Source organism: Jaculus jaculus, chromosome 3 (genome assembly GCF_020740685.1).
Source record: "Jaculus jaculus isolate mJacJac1 chromosome 3, mJacJac1.mat.Y.cur, whole genome shotgun sequence".
In the NCBI taxonomy this organism is placed as follows: domain Eukaryota; kingdom Metazoa; phylum Chordata; class Mammalia; order Rodentia; family Dipodidae; genus Jaculus; species Jaculus jaculus.
This window is the reverse complement of record NC_059104.1, coordinates 61771186-61780301: the sequence shown is the minus strand read 5'-3', so window position 1 is coordinate 61780301 and position 9116 is coordinate 61771186.

The window sequence follows — 9116 nt, the reverse complement described above, 5'->3', positions numbered from 1 at the left end:
GAGACTGAGGCAAAATGATTGCAAGTTCAAGGCCAAAGAGTTCCTACATCAGTAAAACAAAGAAGAAAGTTATAAAGGATGACACTCAATGCCAACATATGGTTTACACACACACATGCATACCCACACATATATGTAAAGGCACACACACTCACACACACCCCCACATATACATGCAGAAAAAAATCTGTAAGATTGTCATTAGTTAAAAAGTTGTGTTTGGCTGTATTAACATATCTAAAGTTATTTTCATTATTATTAGCATACACAAGGAAAATGCAGCCCAGGTAGATATCAGTGGTATCACCTCATTTTATTTTTTACATTTGCAATTCATATTTGACATTTACTATTTTGATATATGATTTTGGTGGAAATTGTGTAACTAATATATAAAGGTGTTTGTCTGAATGTGGCATTCTTTCATATTTTCAAAGGAAAATAATCATTTTGAGAGCTGTATACTGAATTATTCCAGTCATTTTAGATTACAGAAAGCTGCTTAATAAAAGTTCCTGTCTCAGAAGGTAATGTTCATTGTTGGATTTAGGAAACCCACCAGGATAGAGGCCAAAAGCTGGCACACTGGAGTAGATTAACCATCAGATGGATACTTAGTCTGGGAAACCTGTGACATTTCTTCTGGTGCTGGGAGATAAAGTAGCAATCTTCACTAACCCCTCAGATGTCATAGACACCAGTTTGCAAAATCTTTTGAAGTGGAAAATATTCTAAAAATGCCCATGCTGATTTCTTTATTATCTATAGCCAATAGAACAGGCTCTATGTCTGTAGCACCTATATGACAGTATTAGACACATCTGACCAAGGAACACTGCACACCTGGCTGTTAAAACTGAAGAACTGAACTCTTTCAGTTCTTCACCAGCCACTGCAGCTGTGGCTACCACTCTGGAGAGCACAGATCTACATTCATTTTCTTAAACTTCTGATTTACATCTGTTCACTGCTAGTTTTCACTTAAAACATTATATTTAAAATGCACTGAGGCTGGGAATGACCTGATGACTGGGAGTTCTTGACAGAGCTCCAAGGAAGACAGGCTTAATTTGATCATAGAGCCCAGCCCAGTGCCTGGCACAGAATAGCCCTCAATGAATATTACATACATTTTTAATTCCTTGCATCTCTTCATTCAAAGCAACCCCATGTGTGTCGTTTACAGACAACCAGCTTCTTATTTCACTTTCACTGTGCCAGAAGTCCAAGGATAATAAAGGTTCAAGAACTTCATGAACCAGCTCAGCACATGAACTCAGAGATTAGTCAACATCTTAAACAAACAAGGCTGGCCAGCCGGTGGCTGCTCTATTTTACCACAGTCTGGGGCACAGACATAAGACACTTAGGAAATGAGTTAAGAGAGTTTTCCTCTTCTTCCCATCCACCCCTGTCTTCCAGTGCATCAACTCAACCTGTAAAACTTTTGACTAATGATAAAAGAGATGCCAACTGATCCTGGGGACCACTCCATTCACCCCACAACTGGGCTCAGGAAGTTCACTTTCTGTGGGACCTGAGTGAGCCCACATCTTTCAGGGCCTCTTCCAAGTGAGACACAGTATGCCTCCTTGGATCTTCTTATTTGTCTAGCTAAGTCTCCTCACCATAGGCCTGTAGCCACAGAGGATAGCAAGATGAATATAGCTGCACAATCTCTCATATTTTGGTGTTTAATGTCCAAAAGGGGTGATTTAGCAGCACCAAGAAGAGTCTAGACAAATAAACATGGTCAGGGCACACTGTAATTAATGGCTCCAGCATACAGTCAAACAACCCTGCTTTATAGCTTCAGACTGTCTAGATTCACCCCAGGATGTTGTTTTCTCTTCCACTGCTCCGATTCTGAGAGCAGGTCCCACATGCTCGGGATTGAGTGACTCACTCAGGATCTGCTCTCACTGTCTCATTGCAGGTCAATGTTTGCTGGTTGATTTTCTCCAGTTATCTCCCACTGGTGAATAGAGTTGAGGGCCCCAGGTGCATCCACAAGTACCTGATTACCTTTGACACTTAGGATCCCCATATCATTGCCCCTATATCAGAGGAATGGGCATATGTTGAAAACTGCAAAGGCTACGCTTAAAGCAGAGCACTCTTCTGCCCTATGCTGATGGCTGCCCTCATCTGGATCTATATCTCTAAGAACACTTGGCCTTGGGGATTGAGAATAAGGATCAGAGCCAAGCACAGGGCAAGAATAGACTTGCTTCTGGCTTGGTTATCTAACATTATAATTCACACAGCATGACTGAGGCACCTAGTGCCTTTCAGTTCATGCACAGGGTCTCTATGGGAGTTGGAAGTATACTGGAAGGAGATTTTGCAGGGAAAGCTGGTGAGCACAGGGAACTTATGAAGAGAAGGCATTATTACAAATATTCTGGAGCAGGGAGCTGGGCTACCTCAATGGCAAACCAGTGCAATGAGCCATCTCTCACTGCAGCCCCAGACTGCCCTCACTCACAGAGGGAGTCAACAGCCAGGGCTTCCCATCCCCCATGCTCACTAATGGTTCTGGAATCAGTTTCCCCATGGCTTGTCTCCCACATAGATCTTGGAAGGAAATCAACATTTGTTTCACTAGAACGCCTTATTTCATGCATTTAAAAATGTTCTGGGCTGGGGGGATGGCTTAATGGGCAAAATGCTTGCATGAGTATAAATATTCAGACCTCCAACAACCATGGAAAACTGGATACTGTGGCAATTACTTGTAATCACAGCCATAACTATTGTCAAGAAGGGAGGAAGAGGCAGGAGAATCCTCTAGAAACTCAGAGGCTAGCTAGTCTGACAAAAAGCAACAGGGAACAATGTGAGCTCCTGTCTCAAGGAAAGTGGAAGGCAAGGACTCATTCCCCAGAAGTTGTCTTCTCAGCTCCACATGCATGCTGCGGCATAAGCGCCCCCCCCCCCACTTATGCACACACTCACACACACATGCATGCACCCTAGCATAAACACTCACTCACACACTCATACACACTAATACACACAAATTAAAGTTTTAAAAACATTTTCTACCAATGTATTTGTAATTAACCTAGCTCCATCATACTGATTGTAATTACCTTTTGTAATTTTATTATAGAATTATACTAAATATAAATTTACTTTAATATAAAATCAATATGTATCTAGAAGAAAGTAAATCTACATAATCACTCATGGTGAAAACCAATGTGAATAATGAAGCATAGATTAACCAGTAACTATGTTTTATGGGTAAGGCCTTCATAAATAAAGGTTTGGTTCTTCTTACTATCATGCCCACTTTAACATCCACAGCTAAAAATTCATCACTAAGCTTTGAATGTAAATTGTGAATTATCTACATACAAATAGCTTCATCCTCTGAAACACATCTACTCACTCAAATTTCTGGAACTGAGTCAAAGAAAGGAAGAATTAGGGTTTGAGAGAAGGGGCAATTATCAAACACATGGCTTTTATTTTTTCAACTTGGAAATCCAGTGGTTTGTTCTTTAGGGATAGAAACTATACTTGGTCTCAAAATAGCCACAACTAAATGTCCTGCTTTTTACCTTAATAGCAGTACTCCATAATTATTTAGCCATTGCCTATTGCTGGGCATTAAAGTTGTTTCCTACATCTGGTTCTTATATATAGTGCTGTGATACACATCACTGGGCAGAGAGCATTTGCTGATTTTTACATTGGATCCTTCTGCTGTATTCCTGGAAGAATTACTAGATGAAATGGTAAGATTGTAAGGCTCTTGGTTTACATGAAGGTATAGTTTATATTTTGCAGCTAATCCTGTCTTCAAAAGAGCACATATCCTTTCATAATGTAAAGAATACCATCCAGACTTCTAAGTGGAACCAGTGACTTCAGTTTTTCTTTTTCTTTCAGAAAGAGAGAGAGAGAGAGGACAAAAAGAGAATTGGCACACCAGGGCCTCAGCCACTGCAATACAACTCCAGATGCTTGCACTAGCTAGTGGGCATGTGCAGCCTTGCACTTGCTTCACCTTTGTGCATCTGGCTAACGTTGGGATCTGGAGAGTAAAACATGGGTTCTTAGGCTTCACAGGTAAACATGTTAACCACTAAGCCATCTCTTCAGCCTGACTTCAGTTTCTTTAAATTAAGCTTCTTTCCAAAGAGAGAAAAACTTGAAGGAATTATTATAATGACTCTTGGATAGATAATCCTGCATGTACAAGACTATTCACATAGGATGGAAGGATGTTTTGAGCCCCCTTCCCCCAGAAGTCCTATGCACCTTATCTCTGCTTCAACAGTAAAAAAAAAAAAAGAAAGCAAGGCTGGGATATGGCTCAGTGGGTAATGCTAGCCACATAAGCATGAGGGCCTGAGAAGGTTGATAGGAGTTTGATCCCCAGTCCCTGTTTAAACACCTCAGTGTGCCTAAATGTGGTTATAACTTTAGTCCCATGGTGAGTGTAGACTAGAGAATTGCAGAACTTCTGGGGATGGCTGGCCAGCCAGTTTGACCTAAGCAGGGCAGCTCTAGATTCAGTGAGAGACTCTGTCTCAAAGAAAAAAAAAACAGCATAACAAAAGAAGTCACCCAAAGTCCTCCTCTGGCTTCTGTGCATGGGCATCTGCACACACACACATACATATATACACTACCCCCACACACACACCACATAATACACACATGCAAAACAAACAGGGCAGCAGACGCAGTAGCTGTACTGACTAAGACTAAAAGCAGCACAATTATCACGGCAAACACAGACGCAGGTACACAGACAATGGAACTTGTTTTAAAACAAAACCATCTCAATTGACATCCATTACGTTATTTATGTATTCAACATAGTGGCACTATGACTCTAATATGTGCCTGGTGCCTGAATAGGCTCAGCAGCCACCCCCGTGGAGTTTATGTGGGTGAGTGTGTGTAAATTGTGCCGCGATGAAGTCAGATGGGGAAGCCTTCCTGCCCATCTGGGAAAGCCTGTGAACCGCACAGTGCAATCTGACCTTTACATCATCAGCCCAACTAGCCCAGCTCCTAAGCCTCCCACATCTTCGCAAGATGAGTCTTTGTGAACTGATCTTGCTTCTCTAAACATTACATTGAGAAGGGGGTGACGCAGTGAGCAACCCTAGGCATAGCAATGGATCTAAGTGAAACGGAGAGGGGAAGGTCCTATCCAGTCACTCTCATTCCCCCCATCAGATGAGTCCATGAAGCTAGCAGGTAAAGAGGAAAACACCACACCAGCATGGCTGTGACCTCCTGTCTTCAAGGCCAGGCTGGCAGGCTTCCTATGCAAATAAAGCCTCCTCGGTGTGTGTCTAGGGCAAGTTTTCTCTCCAGAACAACGAACCAAATTCTGGGACTCTGGTGACAATGCCCAGACCTGCAGCAGAGCTCAGTGTGACCTGTCCAGCCAGAGCACATCTGTTCAGAGTGCAAGTTTATCCAGAGGCATTTTCCATCAATTTATTTGCTTGTCTGTCTTCCTTCTTGTGACTCTTCTCGTAATCTTCAGAAATTCAACAGTAAACACTAGAAACGGAACTCTACACAAAACATTCACTAAACACACTGCAACCATGCTCAATGGCACTGATGCCAAGGAAGTGGGGCTGGGGGAGTTGGGTGTTGCTGGGTGTTCCCAGTTCCTATGGTCACAGCCTTAGCCACAGCCTTAAAACACATGGTATCGGATTCTCAGCTAGCCCCCTTGGTGGGGAGAGCTGGGAGTTTCTGACCTCCTTTGGGGTTAAGGCTGCTGGTCTCAGTCTGCGTAAGCGAGTGGTCACAGTCCTTAATTGCAAAAGGGAAGTGGTCAGAAAATACACTCTTGCTGTGGCAAGACTGATAACTTGTAAGATCTCCTGGAAGAATGCCAGGAAGTAACAATGAGGTTGTGTCTAAAACTAAATATGCATACAGCCCTTGCATGTTTGCTCTTAACTTCCAACATGTTCTAAAAAGAAGGAGAGAAAGAAAAGCTGCGGGAAAGGAGCTTGAGACAGAGTTCATAATGAAACGAGCAATGTTCTCTGCTACGTCCTTTCTTCAGTGAATACTGAAACGTTAGCAGCTGATATTAAATCCAACAATTATGATGTCACGGGTACTAGTTAGCGTAAGTTCTATGTATTTATTCAAGAATCCACCATGGCAGTCCTGAAAATCTGCTGTGTCCCCATTTTACACATCACAAAGCTGGAATCCAGAGAGTTAAATCATATGTAGGCTCCCTAATCGTTAGTAACTACTATAGCCAAAACTTGTTCCCAGACGAATACTCTAGGTTTCATGTACTTGAAGAAATCATACTCCCTTACCATGAAAGGATCAATGCTTTGCATCAAGTTCAAAATGAATATGTCTTATGAGAGCAGAACCTAAGTTTGGATCATGCTGCTAATGGTTATTTCTTTCAAGACCAAGCTGCAAGGATCATGAGGGTTTAAATTAGATGGCCTGGCTCATTAGGCTCACAAGGTAGGAAGCATGCTTCTTTCATCTTGCCTTCACATTTATTAAAAAGAAAACAGGGGCTGGAGAGATGACCTAGCAGTTAAGACAACTGCCTAGGAAGCCTTAGGACCCATGATGTTCTACTCTTCAGATCCCACATAAGTCAGACACACAAGGTGATGCAAGTATGAAAGGTCACACATGTGCACAAGGTAGCACATGCATCTGGAGTTGGGTTGCAATGGCTGGAGGCTCTGCGGTGCCAATTCTCTCTCTCTCTCTTTCCTGTTCATTTGCTGGCTATCTCCCATTAAAAAAAAAAAAGCAGCCTATTGGGCTTGCCTCAAAAAAAAAGAAAGAAAGAAAGCAAAACAACTGGGGGCTGGGAAGATGGCTCAGCAGCAAAGAGCACTTGCCTCGCTCTCAAGTATAAGGACCTGATTCACCCTAAGTTTGATTTCTCAGCACCCACATAAACTACTGGGCATAACCACACATGCCTATAACCCAGTCTTGTGGGGAGTGGATTACAAAGAATCTCAGGCTCACTAATCAGCTAGTCTGACCAAAGAAGTGGCAGCTAGACACACACACACACACACACACACAGAGAGAGAGAGAGAGAGAGAGAGAGAGAGAGAGAGGGAGGGAGCAATCTAGAGAATTGCAGTAAACTTTGACCATGTGTGGCTTCCAATTCAAAACTGAATGTTGATTCTGTTTGAATCCACCATGCTATCTGAGCTATCATTTTGTTATCTGAAGAAAGTGAAGAAATTATTGACAGTTTCCTACAGTATCCCTCCTGGAATTAAAAGGAGTTAAATCTAGAACAAAATAAAACCCTGGAAACAGTAGACAATGAAATTGAGGTCACAAAGCTCACATGGTGATCATATGCCAAATTTGGTCTTCCAAGAAAAAAAAAAAAGAGAGAAAAAAAGGGTTATGCTGCTTTTTATGAATTGGCTCCACCTAAAATAAAAACTAAGGACTAGTCACTTAGTCTTTATATTTTGTCTCTACATAGTGGGACTTTGAAAAATTAAATTCAACTAAAATGAATGGTGAATTTTCTAGAGTCTATTTGGAAACCTTCGCTGAGTGACCTAGAGAGAGCACATCAAGTCAACAAACTGAACTGAAGACTATGACAAATGTGACATAAGACAAGAACTGAAAGACAAGAATCCTGACTTTCAAAAGCTCATACAGATGGCAGAGTCAGTTGTCTCCATTAGGAGGCAAGCTAGGAAACAGACTTTGGTTAGTTAGAGGGGAAATGGAAAAGATGGGAGCTACACAGTGACTCCTGATTTGTGGTGGTCAGTATGATGATATGCTCAAGATTGGTCTCAGTGTGTACTCAGGTTTGTATGAGAGGAGAAGAGCTACACTATTCTAGGGAGGACTGGAAATATAAGCCAGAGAAATTCTCTGTAAGGTCTACAATGCTACATAGGGGATTATGGACTTTATTACTCATGTGCAGGGAATGGATGGTCATCCAAGTTTCTGAACATTGAATGACATGATGAGGGATATGATTTAAGAACCTTTGAAATAGTATTAGAAAGTACATACAAACAAAAGCACATACAGACTTGCGGTCAAGATGGCAACTGCCTGACTGAGCTGCACCTCCCTGGGAAAGAAAGGCGCAGATCCTAAGGACAGAACCACCCCATCATGCCTCAAAAGGGCCCCAGCTGAAACTAAGAATAATTGGCAAAATAAGCAAGGGTGCTGTTTCCTTGATGAACCTGGTGCCAGCACAAGGGAGAAGGAGATCAACACAGAGAACAGTCAAATTCTACCAAATCTGATATCCAGAGACACAGAGGCTCCCAACACCTCATCACTGAAGCAGACCAAAAATGAACCCAACCTAGCTCAGGGAAAGTTGTGGAAGAGGGGGCGGAAAGAATGTCAGAGCCACATGTTGGGTCATGATACACAGAGACATTTCCTCCTACCCATAACTGTGGGCTAATCCCACAATGCATGACCCATATACCTCAACAAAGAGAGGCCAGGGGGAGGGAGTAGGGCATGGAGGAGGCTAACATTGGTACCAACTTGACTGTATACACTGAGTACAAAACTAATTATTAAAACAAAAGTAAATGGAAACAGTATGTTGGCTATAGTTTTAGAGAACTAGGCTTTAATTGACTAGCTTAAATTTTAGTTCACTTTAAAATTTTATTTTTTAAAGTTATAGTAAAATTCTCCATCCTTTTAGGAATTTTACAAGGATAAATTTACTAAATCTGAAATGATGTGTCTTTACTAGTTATGTTTGATAACTGGGCTTTCTTAGTAGTACTTAGAATTATTCAGAATTCTTTCTTTAAATTAATAGCTTCATTTGAAATGCATTCATATCTTTATTTTGAAAAAAAAAAAAGTACATACAAGTCATAGGTCCCAGTGACCCTATTTGTTAGACCCAGTGAATGACTTGGGTAACAGCATCTCTGATGTTTATTGTTTGATGCTGACTATGGCTCTGGGGAGACTATAGGAGAAATAGATTTGCTTCTCCCTGGAGGAAAAATGTGGCATAAGTAGTATTTCACCAACACTATGATGTGAGACAAGCAATCATCATGTGGTAGTGAAGTCATATGGAAATCACCAGCCCAGAGTTGAGG